General features: G+C 31.6%; 1 protein-coding gene across 1 annotated transcript in view; it reads left to right on the forward strand.

Annotated features, from left to right (window-relative positions):
- Positions 1-20754, forward strand: part of LOC135963216 (gustatory and odorant receptor 21a-like) — a 158226-nt gene that overhangs the window by 33135 nt on the left and 104337 nt on the right. The gene's annotated exons all lie outside the window — the stretch shown is intronic.

Raw genomic sequence — 20754 nt, forward strand, 5'->3', positions numbered from 1 at the left:
TTGGCGTTGTTGCGAATTTAAGGGTTAATAAATTTAAATATACATATATGAACATTTATTCGATTATTCTACATAAAATTGTTCGAATTATTCGTTATTCGAAAATGGCCATTTTTAAATTGTTCGAATAATTCGTAAGAAATTATTCGATTAATCGAACGATCATTAGTCGAATGAATACCCTAATATCGACCCTTAACATCGAAAATTTCATAACCAACAATATATGCGATTTAATGCAAATCGACCATTTAAGATCGTTTACATAATATTGTTACGTTTTAACCTTTTTAAAACGTTGTTTTTATTTCCTTTAAATAAACCGTTAAAAGCCGTTTAGTGGTTTAAAATTTTTAACAACTCTTTATTTATTTTAAATGTACAACAGCAACAGTTTTAAAATAGTCACTCAATGTTATATACACGTTTATAAATTCACAGAAATACACATACTTTACAAGTATACACTGGTAGTTGATGTCTTTACTTAACGACGCACAGTGGTATGAGAAAAAAAGAGGGAAATAAATCTGTAACTTCTAAACCCTTAGTCCGATTTGAATAAAATTTCAAAAATTTCCCAATTCCCATACCCGAGGTGTCCAAAGTAGGACATCTCGGGTATGGTCAATTTTAAAAATGATCCTATTTCTTCGTTTGTGTTCCGATTTCAAAAAACTTATATATATAGAATCTTCTCATCGAGCACTACATAGCTGTCTTCCGATCGCGATGAAATTTGCACCAATGTTAGTTCTATTGGATAGTAATTCGGACACCATTTTTCAACAAGATCGGTCAAGAACTCTCTGAGTTATAGGTCAAAATTTGACATTTTGGCCAAACAGGTGTTTTTTTTTATCCATATAACTTATTACCTATTGTTCTTAGCAAAATGTGTCCCAAATAGTTTAGATAGCTATTTATGCAATCTTTCGAAAAAAAAAAATTAAAAAAATTTTTGATTTTTTTTTTTTAAATCAAAAATATTTTTGACGTTTTTTTCAAAATGGGCCCTTTTTATTTTTTTTTTTTATTTTTTTTTAAGAAAGCTTAGGTCTTTTCCTAAGCGACCTATATGGTCGCTTAGTGGGATGCGAGTGGGATATCTATCAAAAAAAATATTTTGTAACTCAAGATTTAAAATTTTTGAATTTTTTTGCAAAATCAAAAACTTTGTTGACTTTTTTTAAAAAAATGGACCCATTTTTTAATTTTTTTTTTTTGCTCAGAAGAAAGCTTTTGTGTTTTCCTTTAACACCCTTTTTGTCGCTTAGTGGGATGCGAGTGGGATATCTATAAAAAAAATGTTTTGTAACTCAAGACATACAATTTTTTACTTTTTTTTGAAAAATCAAAAACCTTTTTGACTTTTTTTTCCAAAATGGACTCTTTTTTTATTAATTTTTTTTCTCAAAAGAAAGCTTAGGTCTTTTCCTTTAAAACCTTTTTGGTCGCTTAGTGGGATGCGAGTGGGATATCTATCAAAATAAATGTTTTGTAACTCAAGACAAAGGTTTTTAAATTTGCACTATTTTAATTTTTTTCATATTTGTGTGTAAACCTTAAAAATTAAACTTACGCAGAGAAACTAGACACATTAGCCTTTCCGATGGTATGTAACATACCCAACTAAAATTTCATAGCCTCGATACTGTAATACCCATAATATGTTAACCTCAGGAATAAAAATCACTTTTTTTCTATGGAAATGTTGAATAATTTAATTTTGTTATTTATTTGTAATAATAATTAATTTAATATATAATAATAATAATAATAAAAAGATGAATAATTTAGTAAAATTTAATCTTAATCACAATAGATCAATTTATATAATAACTATTTTTACACTTAATTTATGAAGTTTTTAAATTTTCAAATATCCATACTTTTATCCTCCTTATTTGTCACCTTTATTAGCTGCTTTTTTTTTGTCAATCCTTTCTTGGCGTTATTAGATTCAGCTACTGATTTCGCTGCTGGCTTCTTTTTTGGCTTTGGAAAGAAATCGCATTGAGTAGATGCAGAAAACTTTTTTAATTTGAGTCTTCCATCGACAAGCGGTATGAAAGCATGGTATTGAGCAGTGCCATCGATTGTTACCGCAGCATCGAATCTGCTCTTTAGTGTTTTCTATGTTTCCTCATGATCCTCTTTGCTACTAAAAACTATTTTAGTTTCTTTACAATAATTCTTTGCCCAATGGAATAAAGCAGTCGCGTCTAAGATGCGATCTTGATGAGAGCACTGGAGGCTATACTTCGCTGCATTTCTTTTGAGGTTTGCTCCAATACCATCACATGCTCCTTTACCATGAGCAGTAGGATGAAAATGCCACTCAGCTGGCATTCCAAAATCTTTTTCATGAGCTGTAAGATTTGCGAAGCTACTTTTGTTTTTAAAATGTTGACGAGCTCCGTCCGAAACGTAGTATACCTTTTCTACTGTAAATTTTGATTTTAGATAATTTAGTATTATCTTCTGGTACTCATAAACTGCAACGGTGTCATGTTTTAAATCGTCGGATATGATTGCCATACTTTTGTGTTCCAGGTTTTCTTCTTTCATGTAGTAAATAACTACTGTGAATATAGTTGCTTGGTCGTTATTGAAGTGGAATGCTTGTATGGAATCCTGAAGTTACATATTTATAGTTCTCTGCGAAATCAAATGAAATAATGAATTCACCAGACTTCAAATGTGTTTTCAAGTCCTTGAAGAATGACCACTGCTCTTTGACTAAAAAGTCATGGGTTCTCAAATTTAGCAATCCTCTACACAGTTCTTCCACAAAATCATCCACATTTAAAATTATGGTTTTCAGTGTGCATCTTTCAGTCTGAAGCCAAGATTCAAATTTTAACTCCTCAATACATTCTCGATCAAAAGAGTTGATTAAATTTTCTTTGATGGATGTGGTTTCCGGGCAATTCGAACATTCACCTAAGTGGCAAGAAGTTGTAGCATTAGGGCACATAGTCAATTTAAGGCAATCGCGGTAATGGTGTAAATCTTCTGATGAATCATCTTTTAAGTAATTTAAGTTGATTTCCTTCAACATCAATTTAACATTTTCATGGTAAATACAAACACATACTGTGTGAGTTCCGCTGCTTCCTGCCAAAACGCAATGTTTTGGCCTCAGTTGTGTAAATTTTGTGAATCCAATTTTGACATCCTCGTATTCAGATTGAAATGTTGTTGTTCTTGCCATCGATTCGTATAGACATCCAGTCTTTCATCCCTGGCATCAGGCGACTCATATCATCTCGCTGATAAAACTGAGTTATTAGAGATTTAGTATCGCACTCCAAAGTTTTTCCCTTCTTTTTGTTTGGGAGTGTGAGAATCCCATGCTCAGCAACCAATTGTTTAGCAATTCTTGCTTTTCGTTGAGACGTTCCAAACTCAGTCATTGTTTTTGCAGAACTCCATGTTCTTGGAGCAAGCGTGAGAAGTTGAATTCTTTCAGCTTCACTCTGTGACGTTTTGTATTTCTCTTTTATTTGTTCAAGAACTTCTACTGCATCCTTATGGTATTGGTTTCGACACTCATTCGTTGAATTTGAAAAGTTAGAATAACCATCATCATCAACAGTTCTGTCTTCATTCTCGGAATTACTTTTGTCTTCATCTGGAATAACTTCAACGCAAGGCTGGGGCACCTGATATTTTAACAATGAAAATCACGTGCGCTGAAAACTACCTCTAGGATTGACTAAAAAAGCCGCAAGATACAAAACTCAGACAAATTTTGGGAGTGGAAAATTAATAGCGGTTGGCCTCATATTGCACCCCTCCAGTGGCTATTATCGGTCAGTTGTTGTGGTTTTTATTTTTAAGGTTTTAGAAACACTTACACACAAATATGAAAAAAATCAATTTAAAAACATTTGTCTTGAGTTACAAAACATTTATTTTGATAGATATCCCACTCGCATCCCACTAAGCGACCAAAAAGGTTTTAAAGGAAAAGACCTAAGCTTTCTTTTGAGAAAAAAAATTAATAAAAAAAGAGTCCATTTTGGAAAAAAAAGTCAAAAAGGTTTTTGATTTTTCAAAAAAAAGTAAAAAATTGTATGTCTTGAGTTACAAAACATTTTTTTTATAGATATCCCACTCGCATCCCACTAAGCGACAAAAAGGGTGTTAAAGGAAAACACATAAGCTTTCTTCTGAGCAAAAAAAAAATGGGTCCATTTTTTTAAAAAAAGTCAACAAAGTTTTTGATTTTGCAAAAAAATTCAAAAATTTTAAATCTTGAGTTACAAAATATTTTTTTTGATAGATATCCCACTCGCATCCCACTAAGCGACCATATAGGTCGCTTAAAAAATAAAAAGGGCCCATTTTGAAAAAAAAGTCAAAAATATTTTTGATTTAAAAAAAAAAATCAAAAATATTTTATTAAATTTTTTTATTTTTTTTTTCGAAAGATTGCATAAATAGCTATCTAAACTATTTGGAACACATTTTGCTAAGAACAATAGGTAATAAGTTATATGGATAAAAAAACACCTGTTTGGCCAAAATGTCAAATTTTGACCTCCTATAACTCAGAGAGTTCTTGACCGATCTTGTTGAAAAATGGTGTCCGAATTACTATCCAATAAATTGGTGCAAATTTCATCGCGATCGGAAGACATCGATTTCAAAAGTTGGTTCACTTGACGTGAAATGCCCCATATATATTAAAATAATGGTTTAAAAATCATGACTAAGTCCAAAGTTACATGCATTTGAATTTAAAAAAAATTTAAAAAGGCGATTTTTGCTATTTTTTTGAGAAAAAAGTACTTTTATTCTTTTTAAGTTATCTAAAAAATTTCTAAAAGGATGTATAATGAATTTTTACTTATTGAGAAGCTAACTTTACGTCAAATATTCTAAATAAAAAAAATGTATAATTTTTGATACCGAGGGGACCAGGTCCATTCAAAAAAATTCAAATTTAGGGCAAAAATTCTCAAATCGCGTAGTCGATATCAAAATATAGTAACCCATTTTAGATGGCCCAATATGTTCTTAATTATTTTGTAAAGGGTGGATATTATAGCCAAAAAACGAAAATATCCCATTTTTGTAATTTTTCAATACTTTTTTGGGAATTGAGGGATTCATGATTACAATTTACAAAATTTGTTTTTATTTTTCAATTTTCAATAAAAAATCTATATAAGTGTAAAATTTCATTAAAAAAAATTCATAAATAAATTTTTTTTCAATTTAAAAATTTGTATCTATTAGAGTGTCCAAAAATCCGTCAAAATTTAAAAACCGGTTTCTGGTTTAACCGAAAAAGAGTGTTTTTGAAAAAACCGGTTATGATTATTGCCTTTAAAAACAACCGGTTAAACGGTTTCGGTTTTAGACTTCAAAAAAAGATGTTTTCTGTGCCCACTTTTTCGCACTTTGCTGTAAATTTTGCTTCAAAATTTTGAAATAGACAAATTTGTCTATTTTGCCATCGATAAAATGCAAATTGCATACTCCGGCACTCAATATGCAGCCCAAAGCATAACAGAGCCTACTCCATGCTTAACACTGGCTTTTGAGTTTTTATAATAGAATTCGGCAACAGCTTGCAGTCTGATCCATGTGCCATAATTTTACCTCACTGAAGGGATTAAATGCTTAAAATAATGGCGGCTATCAATAAAAATGTGCTTTACGGTGGTTTAACAACAAATTTAAAAATTGAGTGCCGGAATATGCAATTTGTATTTTATCGATGACAAAATGGACAAATTTGTCTATCGTAACATTTTGTAGCAAAATTAACAGCAAAGTGCGAAAAAGTGGGTACAGAAAACATCTTTTCCTTTTATCAAGACTACTATCCCAAGCTCACGTCAGGTGTTGCAAATCTTTAGTTGATCCATAACTGTCCCAAACTTATAGAAACTCATGCACAGAGCCCAGACTTTAATGCAATTGAGCATCTTTGGGCGGAATTAGCTAGGAGAGTGCATCAAATAAAATTTAACACGTTAGTTCAGATAAAAGAGTCCTTACTGGAAGCATGGACCTGAAAAGAGCCAAAAGTATGCCAAAACATGCTAAAAATCGATTCAAAAGCGATTGCAGGTCATTCGAGACAACAAAGGATATGCAACTAAATATTTTTCGCCCACTTTTGAATACCTATTTTACTTTGTCAAATATTGTGTTTGACGCAAAAAATTGAGTTATTTTGGTTTTTATGCAAAAGTTTACAGTTTCAATTATGCAAATTTTAGTTTTTGTTATTTTTTAGAGATATAGGTATGTGGAATGTAAATAGAAGCGAAAAAAATTTTTTTGGTACATCCTTTTATGTTTAGAGCACATTTATATCAAACAAACTATTGTCCGATTTTGCGTTTGAGTCACTGTATGTAGGCAACATGCTTTTTTATGAATTTCTAGGTTAGGTAAATTATCTGCGAGTTGTTAAGTTTTCCCTAATTAATTTGTCACGTAAAAAACATTTTGAAATGTTGAGACGGTACCTGAAAACTTTCGTAATGACCTAAAATACCACCAAAAAAATTTTAGCTTGTTCTAAAATTTCGATTTAGTTTTGCGGTGCATTTACAAGGGGGATAAAATGCATTCTTTTCAGTTTTTTTTTTAAATTTTGCTATTAAGTAATTACTTTTGCAATTTAATTTAAAAGAATCGAAATGTGTACGTAATTGTCGTTCTAATGAGATATAAAAGACAAAAATTGGTTAAAAAATTTTAAAGTTATTAAAAAATCGTCAGGCCATTAACGTGTCTCAGGCCACTAGAAAAAGAAATGTAGGAACAAAATTAACATATTTTGGGAAATATTAAAACAAGCTAAAATTTTTTTTGTTGGTATTTTAGGTCATTACGATAGTATTCAGCGGGTACCGTGTCAACATTTCAAAAAATTTAATTCTAAGGGACACTCTAGTAGACATGTTATTTATCAATGGATAGAGGATTTTGTCTACTTTCCAAAAATTCATGGAATACTTGAGTTTTTGCATAAATAGACATTTTTTAAATTGAAATAAAATTTATATTTATGAATATTGTGTAATGAAATTTTACACTTATATACATTTTTTTATTGAAAATGGAAAAAGGAAAACAAATTTGGAAATTTGTAATCAGGAATCCCGCAATTCCCAAAAAAGTATTGAAAAATTCCAAAAATGGGATTTTCTCTTTTTTTGGCTATAATATCCATTCTAGTTGCGGGGTTATCGGAACCCTTTACAAAATAGTTAAGAACATATTGGGCCATTTAAAATAGATTATTATAATTTGATGTCGGCTATGCGATTTGAGAATTTTTGCTCTAAATTTGAATTTTACATAAAAAATAGGCATTTTTTGAATGGACCTGGTCCCCTCGGTATCAAAAATTATAATTTTTTTTTTATTTAAAATATTTGATGTAAAGTTAGCTTTTCAAAAAGTACAAATTCATTATACATCCTTTTAGAAATTTTTTAGATAACTTAAAAAGAATAAAAGTACTTTTTTCCCCAAAAAATAGCGAAAAATCGCCTTTTTTAAATTTTTTAAATTCAAATGCATGTAACTTTGGACTCAGTCATGATTTATAAAAGAAAAGTGGAGAAAATCGGGAAATATTTGGAACCGCGACCATCATAAAACTGGAGTAAGGTGGGTGAAAATGTTGAAAATTTAATTTTCAAAAAAAAATATCTCATAAGCTATAAAAAATAATTGATAGCTACGACCAGGTTTTATATAGTGCTCTATGAGAATGAGATGCTATATATGTAAGTTTTTTGAAATATGGACACAAACGAAGAAATAGGATCATTTTTAAAATTCAACATTCCCGAGGTGTCCTACTTTGGGGACCTCTGACCCAGCTCCTGGTGGGCTCATGAAGTCCAGATTCAAGACTTAAACTCAAAAACACTTCCCCTTTGCGCGTGAAATTTCATTCAAATCGGCGTAAGGGTTTAGAAGTTACAGATTCATTTCTCTCTTTTTTTTGCTCATACCACTGTGCGATGTTTCAAATTAGACTCACTCGTTTGGTGTTCTCACGGCCAATTTATATACGCTGCATTACCATCTTGAAAACTCAATTTCTACAATGATCTTTAAACTAGAATATTCGAATTCTAGAGTTTTCGATATTAATCATTTAGTGTTGCCATACTTACAAACAACGTTCAACTCATAGCTTTTATTCAATGTTAATAATACCCACAGATATGTTACAGTTTGAGAGGCACTGCTGTTTGAAAGCATTATACAAATTCTAATCAGCCGTTAAAACCGTTATATTTGAATTCAAGTACAATTTCGTAACACTGCCCCCCGATTAAGCCTGTTCGTCCCGAATGGGCATAGATTCACATTTCCCATAAGCAGCTAGTCGTTCTAGATGTAAGACCTTCATTTTAGATCTCGGGCCCTTTTCTTTCTGCTTCCTGTACACCACGTCGTTTAATTTCCTAATCACCTTGTATGGTCCATCCCAATGGGTTTGTAGTTTGGGAGACAGTCCTTTCTTACATTGTACAGTGTTGTGAGCGTGGCCATAAATAGATAAATCGAGTTTTGGAAATTAGAGAAAATGCTAATGGTATTTAGTAGAAGACAATTTTACTAATAAGTGTCAAAAATATTAAATTAAAATAATATTTTTATCCAATGATTTGGCTCTTCAAAGTTGTGGTTGAAATAACTGCAATTTTATATAAAAAAGGATTAAAAATTAGCATGCACTTCGTAGGGTTAAATAATTAAATTAAGTTGACAAATACTCAAAACTTGTACTAGATTAGTTATTGTACTATGTTTTAAATATATTAAAACTATTTTTAATTACATATTTTAACAACTCTGTATGTATCATTATAAGAATGAGATGAACAAAACAAAACAAGAGTTGTTGTGAAAAGTAGAAATTTAATAGATATAAAAAACAATTTTCAACTATTACCGGTATATTTTTTCTTTTATTTTATAGCAAAAAGTATTTAAATTTATAAAAATTTAAATTTTTAATAATTGTTATTTTTTTAGTGCCATTCCAAATGAAAATGCGACACTATTTTCAGTACATTACTTAGTTTCAGGACATATAGGAAGGATATGAGTCCTTGAAATTAAAATGGCTAAATTTAAGGTGTGATTTTTATTATATATTGTGACACATTTTAATTAAGAAAATTAATTTTTTGCTCCTTTTTAAGTTTTTTGAAAAAGGTAATTTTTGAGGTATACGTAACATTCCTCTAAATTGAACGAAATTTTGACGAAACATTAACTATATTAAAATTAATGTCTGTATTTTTCTCTCTGTTATTGTAATTTTTTATTTCGACATATATGGGAAGGACACGAATCCTTGGAGTTTAGATGACCAAATTTTATGTATGATTATATTTTACCAATTAAAATATGTCATTACTTTGCAATAACTCCTTCTAGTTTTGTCCGCTCGTTATATGAACTCACGACACTGTGCGACGTGGGATATATAGCACTACATGTTGGCCTTCATCAAATCCCTCAGAATTCGCTCCTCCATCGTATCTGGCTTTCATTTTGTCGCTGGTCATTTTTATTCGTCTGCGTACGAATTTATGAAATTCGTTAAGGTCATCTTGCTCTTGGGAAGTGTTTTCATTATTTGTTGATGAGGGCTTAATACCGAATTCTAAATCACCAAACATCTTGAGTTCTGTCCCGAAGACAATTTTTCCAGGGGTTCGAGAGGTTGATTCATAAACAGCTGATCTGTATGCCAATAGAAATTTCGGTATGTGTTCATCCCAGTCCTTCTGTGGTGCACTGACCACTTTTCTTAAATATTCCTCCATAGTTGTTCTGTTTTTTCTTATTCCGTATAAATTTCCTTGAATACGGCAGATTCAAAATTTCTACCCTGCTCAGAGTGCAACTCCTGTGGAACACCATAGCGGCACACCCTGTTGTTCTCAAATACGCTTATAACCGTTTTAGCTTCCTGATTGGGTATGGCATATACCTCTGGCCATTTGCTGAAATAATCCATACTGCTGAAGTTGTCCACGACTTTTTCTGACTGGGCCCTTCACTGCTATCCATTGTGGACAATTTGTTATCCAATCGGCTACTGCTTGCTGACAATCCACCCAATAAAAAGGTTTTTTAACTTTTCTAAGGTTTTTGTCACACCAAGATTACCACCACTGTTACCGTCATGGAACTCTTTCATTACTTCGTTTATTTTAGAGGATTGTACCACAATTAGATTTGTCACCGTTTTAAAGTCAGCACATTCCCATATGCGGTATAAGTAGCCATTTGACCACTGTAGACTATTCCATAGCGCCCAATATGATTCCATCAGTGGACTTTCGGCCGATATTTCACTGCGGTATGGGGTCATTTCTCGGCGCTACAGACCAATCTCCACTGGTATCTATATGCATTAGTCGAACGTCAATGACACATTCCTTTTCCACGGCTTTTGCGCAATGCTTGCATCCCACGTTGCAAGGCCGTCTTGAGAGCGCATCCGCATTGTCGTTTTTCGAACCCTTCCGGTGCTCGGTGCTAAAGTCATAGCTCTGATGCCGATCAATCCAACGAGCCAGTTGCCCTTCAGGTTGTGTAAATTGTAGCAACCACCTGAGGACAGAATGATCGTTATTAGTTGGAAGTGTTGACCATACAGATACTTGTGGAAATGCTTAACACACTCTAATACTGCTAGGAGTTCACGTCGCGTTACGCAGTAATTTCTCTCAGGCTTAGAAAGTATTCGGATGTAGTAACCAATGACCTTTTCCGTTCCGTTGGTTACCCGCGATAGCACACCGCCTATTCCGTATCCACTCGCATCGCTGTCCAGCACAAACTTCACCCCTGGAATGGGATATGCCAAAATTGGTGCTGTACACAGCAATTCCTTTAATTACAGGAATGCCTGTTCTTGAGAATCACTCCACAGGAACTCTCGCGACTTCTGGGTTAGCTCATGTAAGCTTGCGGCAACACTGGCAAAATTCGGTACAAATCGTATGTAGTACGTGCAAAGGCCCAGAAAACTGCGCAATTCGTGAAGATTTCTCGGACGAGGCCAGTCCTTTACGGCTCGTATTTTATATTCATCTGTTATATGCCGTCTGCTGTTACGCGATGCCCTAAATACTTAACTTCTTTCTGGAACAATGCACATGTATTTACGCTAAGTTTTAGTCCAGTCGCAGCTATTCGTTTAACATCGTTCTGGAACAATGCACATGTCTTTACGCTAAGTTTTAGTCCAGCCGCAGCTATTCGTTTAAGGACTTTTTCAAGGTTTTTCAGGTGTTCATCGAAAGACTTCCCCATGACAATTATGTCATCGAGGTACACCAAACATGTCTTCCAGTGAAGTCTTTTCAACACATGTTCCATTAAACGCTCGAATGTAGCTGGAGCATTGCAGAGTCCAAAGGGCATCACATTGAACTGCCATAACCCATCACTAAAGGTAGTTTTCTCCTTGTCTTTGATTGAAATCTTTACCTGCCAATAACCACTTTGCAAGTCCAATGTGGAGCACCATTTTGTTGCAGCTAATCAGTGCAGGGTGTCGTCAATTCTTGGTGCTGTGAAATAAGGCCATAGGCAATAAGGCCAACTAGTTGGGAAATAAATATAGTCTTATTATAAATAAATATGGACCTTATTTCCCATTCTAGAAGTGAAATAAAGCCATTATGGCATTGTTGAATCTTAGAAAAATTTTTCTTTGCTTAAATGATTTATTTAATTTCACAAAAAAGAGAGTTCAATCAAAAGTTACAGAACTTCCACTCCAAAAAAATAAATAATTTTAATCATTTATTTACAAGAAAGGATTTATTTAGTGAAGTCACCTGCAGCGTTCTATGGAGGAGAAAGTCTTTATTTGCGAAGTCATGTTATTTTGCACTCAGTAGAATGGCGAGCAACTATTCCGTTTCGCAGAAAAAAGGTTTTCTTATAGGCGGTCTGTGACCGCTCTTAGGGACTCTCTCCTCCATGGAATGCGGCAGGCGGCTTCGATAAATGAAGCCATTCCTACAAATGATTATAAAATATTTTTTGTCGCCTGTCACGCGAAAATAACTATACATATGTATGTAATTACAACAAGCTATATTACACTGATATGGCTTTATTTCCACTTTGACCAATATATATGACTTTATTTCACTCCATCGGTGGTAATAAAGCCATATGGTCTTATTTCTCAACACAATATGTAATAGAGCCATATGACCTTATTGCCTATGGCCTTATTTCACTGCACCTCTTTGTGACGTCGTTCAGATTTGGCGCCTTGAAATAAGGCCATATGAATTTATTACTACCGAGGGAGTAATCAATTTCGAATTTTTTGATGATACGTTGTTTTGCATTTTAGGTGGCGATATGTATGCATTACCTAATTTAACGTTTCTTTATTTTTGATGTTATTTTTTTTATTTATTTTTGTAAAAAAACTTAACTTAAATTTAACTTTTTTGAACTATAAGCTCATTTTTAAATTGTCCAGTTATTTTTTAAAAATCCAGGTAAATTTTTCTTATGGTCCAGTTATTTGATTTTTGTTATCAACCCTAGGTGCATCCCGGTTAAGTCTTGCTTCCACATTTCTTAAATTAAAATCTTGCAACTGATTACAATATAAACCGAAAACAAAAAACGCCATCTTTGGACATCCATGAAGTGTCAAGTGCCTTGGTAATATATTCTTCATTTGTTTTTAAATGCCTTTCTCCGATGCAATATGCGATATTTGTGTGTTTAGCTGATATATCGAGATTGGATCATGAACATTTTTTCTCCATAAGATTAACTGGAAGTTACGATCTCTTTCGTCTATTAAAAATTGTCTATACATTTTACAAATGTCAGCTGATAGAGATAGTTTATTTAACCGAAACGATAAGATTGTTATTATGAGTTAATGTTGGATTGTTGGACCAACTATTAGAGCCTCATTCAACGAAATATTGATAGATGTGCGACATGAGGCACCAAAGACTACTAGTAGCTTTGTTGTCGTGCTTTAAGGGCGTAATACAGGATGGTGAGGTATAACGTAATGAGAAGATCTTAGACAACTAAAGCTAACGGGTGGCATATGACCAAGTCGTATGTACTCGTACATGAAATCAGTATACATTTGTCGTAAATTTTCGTCCTTTGAAAATCATTTTTCTAGATATAAAAGTCGTTTACTTTTCACACTGTTGTTTTTCTTCTGTGGGGACCCAAAAAGCTTTTAGCAATGAGTTCAGATCATCACCTTTTGTAATTACATTACTTGAACGTTAATAATTTACGCTGCCACCAATGCACAGTGGGGGATCTGAAAAAAAGTGGAAATAAATTTGTAACTTCTAAACGAATTGCCCGATTTTAATAAAATTTCCCGTGGCTATAGAGGAGGTGTTGATAAGTTGATAAGCCGAGCCACAATGCCCCAAAGTGGGTATATCAAAAATTAAAAATGATGCCAAATTTTTGTTTGCGATCCGATTTGAACGATTTTTATATATATGGAATCTACTAGACGAGATCTACATAAAACTTTGCTTTAGCCATATATTATCTTTTATAGTTTACGAGTTATATTATATACATTAATTAGACTACGGGAAAAGAAAAGATATACATATTATATATCAGCGTGTAGGAAATTATGTCCTCTTTTCAAAAATGTACAAAATGTTTAAGAATTAAAAAAAATATAGAAGACTTTTCAAAAATATGGGAATAAAATATTATATACTTAGCTGATTTTTTTCGAAAATTTTAATTTTTAAAATGCAATAAAAGTTTTGTTTATGAATCGTTTTTAATGAAATTTTACACTTATATAGAAACTTTCGATCCAAATCCAAAAGTGAAAAAGATATTTGTGAATTGTTAATGACAATCCCACAATTCCCAAAAAACTTTCCAAAAATCACAATTTTGTGATTTTTTAGATTTTATTGAAGGCACCAAGCTCGGGGCTATGAAATCCCTTTGCACAATATTGAAGAACATATTGGGACATACAAAACAGGTCTTAATTTTTTGAAAGCAGCTATGCGATTTGAGAAAATGTTGTCTAAAGTTGAAATTTATATAAAAAATAGGTCTACTTCGGAAGGGTCTGGACCACGTAATAATACGAATTTTGATATTATTTTGCTTTTGTAATATTCCCGAAATGTTGTCTTTCAGAAAAATATAAACACACATTTATCTTTTTCTTATTTTCTGTACAATTTAAAATTAATGTAAGTACTTTTTTCGAAAAAAAAATGGCGAAAAAACTTTTTATTTTTTTTAAGTTTGAATGCACATAACTTTTGACTCAGTAGATGTTTTTAAACAATTCTTTCATACTATTATTAATACATATCTTGTTAATTCAAATTATATTTCAAGAAAATCGGGAAAGAATTGGATCCGTTATTAGCAAAAAACCAGACCAAGGTAGGTAAATAAAATAATATTTTACTTTTCAAATGCGAATAACTCGTAAACTATAAGTAAACTAAATATTGCTAAAGCAATGTTTTTTGTAGATCTCGTCTAGTAGATTCCATATATATAAAAATCTTTCAAGTCGGATCGCAAACATCATTTTTAATATACCCGAGGTGCACTTTTTTTCAGATCCCCCACTGTGCAATGATCCACCCAAGGGATGTGTTTATGAGATTAGGTAGTCCAGCTCCGAGTGAAATTTTACCATCGTGGAGAAAATCTCAGAGCTAAATACCATTTCAATACGCTGAGGTATGTCTGCTAGTTCCTCACCGTTGGGGATGTTCCAGTTTGTTGTATTTATTTTTTCTGCTGGGTGTTGAGATGAAATCGATTTTGTTACCAGAAAACATGTTGTCCTCTCAAAATCGGAGACCCTTGATCTAATTGTAGCTGTAACTATAGATTTTAATTGGGTTCGGATATACGAAACGCCAGAAATTTCTTTAATCGGTCTAGTTTGCTTTAGACGAAGACGGTTTACAGCTTCTTGAGTTATAAGATTGACTTCTGAACAGGAATCCACGAGGGCACGAAGAGTTGTAGACAGCCGAATGAGTCTTTAACGAAAATACTAGCTGTTGGAAGCAAATTTATACGACACGCAGTTGTAAGAAATGACGAAAATTTTGTAATATGAGTTGAGACTGGATTAGCCTGTGTTGGTAACACTGATTGGTGCGACGAAGACGATGATGGTCGAAAGGACGAATAATGTGGTTGCCGAGATGATGAATGGAGTGGAGTTATGCTGAAGCTGCGAATTTGAATTAGATTTGAATTTATTGTTGATTGAAAATCTGGATTGTGTAAAGAAGTGTGGTGCGATATCTATATAGATGGGCATTGAGTAATGAAATTTACCCAAAGTTTTATGGACTTAACAGCATCGAAACGACGAGCTATCGGTACAAACATTTTTGGACTCTCCATCAACTTTGGACAAAACAATATGATAATGTCATTCATTACATCTAACTCAGAACCCAAAGCGAGCAACGAACTGCGAAGGGCTGAAACATTATCAAGAAATGAGCGTAGCGAACTAGCACTTGGTTTGGTCATAGGAGTTATCGAAAACAATTAATTGATGTGATCAATAAATATTAATGATTTATTATCGTATCGTTCTACTAAGCTATCTACAGCGATTTGGTAGTTTGACTCAACAACTTTAAATGGCTCAATAAACGCCAATGCTTGACCAGATAAGCAGTTAAGTAGGTTGGTTCGTTGTGAACTAATGTGTTGAAAGTACTTATAAATCTTGAAAAGTTTGCATATTTTCCATCGAATTTGGGTAATTTGATTTAAAGCAAATTATTGTGATGAGAGATCAATGGTTGAGTTGCATTCAAAAAACTTTGTCCGATATCACAAGAACCACGTTTATTATTCATAAAACTTACCAAAGGAGCCTTGAAAGATATAGAAAGTTCTTCAATATCCGATCGATTGGTATCCGATTCATCCAGTTTTTCAATTTGTGCTTGAATGTAACTTATTTGCTTGAAATACGATTCGAGAATTTGCAGTCGGCATTCAAGAATGGTGTAATCTGATGTACTTCCATCTTTTTCGATTTTGGTACATACAACGTTAGTGTATTTTACTGTACATCTTCATGTACAGAACACATACACATTCGCTACAAAATGTACGAAATACCTTAAAAAAATTTTTTTTTTGCGAACATGTACTTATACAATAAACACTACGAATAAGGTACGGTACATTGTACACATTCACTACGCGTAGTACGCTAAAAAATACACTAAACGTAGCTGCGTTTAGTGTATTTTTTAGCGTACATTTGGCGAAGATTTTGTTGAACATGTGGAGTATTGATGAAGGCAGAAATTGATATATTTAATACAAAAATAATGATGGAGAAGTAAGAAAATCGAAAGATATGTATTTATAAATGCGTTTAATTATAAATTCATTTCGTATTTTTATGTTGCGAAAAATTTTATAATTTTTTAGGATATGTTTGTAGATTTTTACTTTTGAATAGGACTTGAATAAAATATGGGAATTAATTATCGAAAATCATTTAAAGATTTTGATTTTTTAGATAATTATAAATAATTTTCATCGAAAATAATTTATATTTTGAATTTTTATAGAGAACTGTATATAGATCGGAAACTAAAAAAACACCAAAAAAAAAATATATATACGAGTGTTGTTTGACAAAGGCAAACATTCTTCATGTTTGGGGTTTTCCGCACATTATTACAACTAAAAATTATTTTTTATACCTGTCTGTATCATAAATTATGTACATACATATATTGAAAAACACTTTCCATCAAATTTGCATTGGCAATTTTTACAAGTACAGGTAAGCCTCCATTTACGCGGTACTTTATTTACGCGAATTCGATATAACGCGAACTCAAATTAGCAACCATTTTTTCAAATACGTGACTTTTTTATATAATGCGGCAACAAACAACAAAAAATGAAAAAAAACACAAGCGAATAACAGATTTCTTTTTTGAAAACTTCGTTAATTTTTATGAATTTTATGTTATGTTTTGATCTCTTTTATGTATTAGAATATTTTGTATTTTTAATTGAATTTTTTTTTTTACTTTACTTTAGTTTTAAGTAAGTTTTTAGAAGTACAAATAAAATAAGTTTACTTAAAGTATAAATCGTAGCCTTAAATGCAAACGGACATAACTACATTTTTATTGTTTTTATAGGATACTTTATAAAATCAATAATACTAGTGTATAATAGAGAACAATTTCCAAGATTCAATCAATCAAAAACTCGATTTTAAATTTTTGTGTAGTTACGTCCGCTTTTATTTAAGGTGACGATATGTACGTACATTTGTGTTTTCTATTTAACTCGATTTTTAGGTCCCAATTTCTTTTTTGTTATGTGACTGATGTATTATTTTACGCGAAATAAAAAATTATTGGCCCCACAAAAGCATTTCGTTCTAAATTAGAACCTCGTTTTACGCGAATTTGATTTACACGCTATTTTTATGGGCCCAACAAACCGCGTAAATGGAGGCCTACCTGTACCATAAAAACCTTTTGAAATGGTTACAAAATAATGGATTGATTGAATCAGGTAGAATAATAAAATTTAATTTTTCCCAACAATGCTCTCATGTAATCAGTTGCATTTTTTTCAAAAATATTTTATTCAAGATACCTATAAGCCATCATTTTATATCTAAAAATCATGAACTAAAATAGACCAACAAATTATTGAAATGGAGAAATTAATTAAATTTACTCATCCGTATTTACTTACATAAATAATGACAAATTTAACAACGACATACATATATTTCTAATAGACAATGCAAGTAAATGAAACTGACAAACAAAAAACACATGCAAAAATAAAAATCTTCGCTACATGTACCCGTAAAAGTTCACTACGTGTTCGCTAAAATCTTACTTACGGCCATTTTCACAATGTACGATTAAAAGTTAACGTGAACTTTAACCGCAAGTTAGGCTAATATGAATTACACAATGTACGATTAATTCTTAACTGACACTATTTAACAACAAAGTTGCTGTTAAATATAACCGAATAAATTTCGCCGGTTATCATCTTAATTGTAAGAAATATAATAAAAGAACATGGAAAAACATTTATATTTTTGTAATATTTATAATTTTTAAAAGTGTAAAGCGAAGAAAAGTAAATTTTGCACGGGGTGATCCATATACATACCACCCGGATATTGCACTTACAAACCAAACAACAAATGTTTGGTTTGTAAGTGCAACAACAAACTTTTGGTTGTTGGTTTTCAGTAATTGTTGTTCAGTTTGTTCTGTAAATTTTACAGTTAGGTACCTTAATATTTTTTAGTTTCATACGTTTTTTTTATTATACCACTAAGAAAACACAAACTATTATTTTGTATGCCGTCTTTTAGACAATTTTTTATATTTCAATCTTTCATTACACTATTTTTCGTAAACAAATGTATGCATTATTGCCATACTTTCTACTGAATGCTTTGGTTAAGTAATCAAATGATGGTGAAACGTAAATCGGTAACCGTTGGTTAAATGGTCCCCGTTAAACAAACCGACAGTTAGTTAATTTTCCGGTTAAAATGAAATAATCGTACATTGTGAAAATGGCCGTTAAAAATGTACCCTAAAAAGAACACTAAACGTAGCGTAGATTTCGAAAAGTACATAAACGCTAAGAGGTGGTGTCAGTTCTACAAAAACAACGATTGGTCTTAACAAATGTCAAAAAACCGAAATGAAAAATTAAACAAATAAGTATTTAAACTTAATATAGTGTATATAATTGAATAGTGAGGGCTTTAATTATTTATGTAAAGAATAATTTTTTGTTAATAAGCTTAGTATATTAGAATATAAAAACAAGGTTTGACAAAAAAAAATGATCAGCTGTTTGACTGACTCCACCTTGTATAAATTCGCCTTGGTCTAGAACCGGGATCGGCAACTCCTATGCACTGTGCATTGTGGGCGTTACTAAAGTTACACAGTCTTCTCACACGCATAGAAAACACAATTCAGTCTCATATGAGTTGTCACAGAAGAAGGTTGTGTTGTTGCTCGTTTCTTGCTTTTGTTTATGAATAAATGTTAATGCAGAGGTGGATAATTCATATTATTGTTGTACCTTATTTAGCATCTACACTACATATTAAGTAGTTTTTAGAATTATAAACTATTTTAAATATTTTTTCTCTCACCTTTAGATGCTTAATTGGGTTTTTAGAAGTTTCTTGTAAATTATTATTTTTTAATACACAATAATTGCTAGACAAATAGGTTAGTTAACATGTTCAGTTTTCCATACCTGTTTTGTAGTGAAGATGAGAGTACAACTATTTCTCATTTCTTGTTTTTTCGCTCATACACTTATACAAGTGCAAAATGTAGTAGTATATGTCTGCCGATCGCGGGTCTAGAATGTTCCGTACCTTATTCGTAGTGTGCGGAACATCATCACACACACGTAGTGTACGGTATATTGTATATGTACATTAGGCACAGTGATGTTAACTTTTTAATTTCGATTACCGTACAGCCCTAAAAAAATTACCGTTTTTTAAGTAAAATTACCGTATGCAATGTTTTGTACAAAAATAATAATATTTTCTTATTGAAACAGGTTTATTTTTATAATTCAATATATCGAATGCCTATATTCAAAACTCTCTATCTTAAAAAACACAACTTTGCAGGAAAGCCAAAAATGTTTTTCCGCGTATTACTTGAGTTATTAAAATTCGGTAGCTACAATTATTATTTTAAAGTAACTACTGAATCTCACATATAATTTGTTTTTAAAATTTTGCATTATTTATATTTTCTTCTCAAAAGAATGTGTATGTATAAAAATGATAAGATAGAGGATTTTGCATTTTAATAGAATTAAATTATTTTGATTTCATTTATGCCATCTGTTAGTTTATAACGTGATTTATTTAGATAACGGCTAATAATACAACATAAGATAAAAAACACTTTAAAAGTAGACACTTTTTAAGCAAACTCCAACTTCAACCATTAATTGTTATGCCATGGAAATTATATTTTCCAAAAACAAAAAAGGTAAAATATTTCCATGGTAATTCATTTTTTTAAATGATTGAAAAATGTAAAATTCATGTTCAGCGTTCAAAAATTAGTAAGAACACATGAATTGCAAGAAGAAATTATTCCAAAAAAAATATTTGAAAATTAATTATTTGAAAAGATAGAGACTTTTGCATTCGGAAAAAATTAATTGTATAACATAGAGAAATAACAAAAATGCAAATAAAATAGCAAAAAACAATATGCTTGTAAGAAATTCACATCATAGATGAGGGCTGTTTTACTGAACATTTTACCATCAAAAACTAATTTTCATGAATATCAAAGATAGAGGGGTTTGAATATAGGACCAAGTTTGTAAAACAGCAGAATGCCATTTTTATCAACATATTTTATTTGCCTTATAAGCTAAATTCCTTATCAATTTCATTAAATTCATCCATTTGAACATTTTCTGGGAAATGGAAAACTAAAGGATATTTTAATATTACAGAAATATTGGTATCGAACAATTGGGGATTTATTACGTCAATGTTTTTAATGATTGCATTTGATTTGATTCAAAAAAATGTTTGCAATCAGTTTTTAATACTAATTTGTTTGTATTTGTATCCATACTTGAAAGACTCGCGGTAGTTGGTTATCATCATCCTCAAAATATGTATATCAT

The sequence above is a fragment of the Calliphora vicina genome, chromosome 1 (assembly GCF_958450345.1).
Source record: "Calliphora vicina chromosome 1, idCalVici1.1, whole genome shotgun sequence".
NCBI lineage: Eukaryota > Metazoa > Arthropoda > Insecta > Diptera > Calliphoridae > Calliphora > Calliphora vicina.